We start from the raw sequence: 987 nt of genomic DNA on the forward strand, positions 1-987 counted from the left end.
TCCCCCCGGTTATGAAAATGTCTCACAGTTCTGACACTGATGTGTGAAAGACAATGTAACAGACTATCAAAATCCTGAAGTACAAGAAATTTTAATGCACCAATTTTTTTAATATGTCCCTCTGATCCTGGCATGTCAGAATACATTTCGAAAAAGTATGGCATGAATTGCACGAATTGCAATGGCACAAATTGTTGAGAATATCACTGACCTTGCCGATATTTGCAGGGGATACGAATGTTTTGCACATGTTGAACTACAACACGTAAAAATTGAGCTCCTTAGTCATTATCACCGGGAATGTCCAATAATGACGAACATCAGTAGCTTCAAGGAAACTTAGACTCGCACATGGAGTTTTATCTTGGAATGGAGGGTGGGAGAATTCATTTAGACTCTCGTTGCTCATTAGCTAAACTATATACAACTGACACAGCTAAAAATAGCTAAAAATATGACACAGATTTGTTCGAGAAACTTGTAATCACCTTAAAAAGAGTCTTCTTGAAGATGTGAACCAGCTAGCTCTCCACTGTCAATTGACAGGACTTTAGAAGAAACTGTTCTCATACAACCAACATACAAATTACACATCTTAAGGAACATGAAGAGAAATCCATGTACTAAATAACATAAAACTGTCGCTGCAAATCATCACCAAGCTGTTTTATGTGTCTGACCACCTCTTTCCTACTTTGCAGCAAGCACAATTCTTTCTGTTTCTTCATCGCTATTTTACTGTCTCTTTTCCCCACATGGAGATGGATCCACAGCCGAAACTTTAGGTCGGTTCCTGTTACTCTGTCCGATTGAAAGAGCTGTATTAAAGGCACTCCCATCTCTGCAGGAAAGTTATTGCTGCTCTCAACACAATATACTGCAGTCAAATGTGATAGCGATACTGTCACTGCGTGTGGGCCACGTGTTCCTGCTGTCAGCCTATTATGTCATGTTCATCCACACCCAGAAACATTACTGCTGTAGCAC

This window comes from Atractosteus spatula, chromosome 10, assembly GCF_055471065.1.
Source record: "Atractosteus spatula isolate fAtrSpa1 chromosome 10, fAtrSpa1.hap1, whole genome shotgun sequence".
In the NCBI taxonomy this organism is placed as follows: Eukaryota; Metazoa; Chordata; class Actinopteri; order Semionotiformes; family Lepisosteidae; genus Atractosteus; species Atractosteus spatula.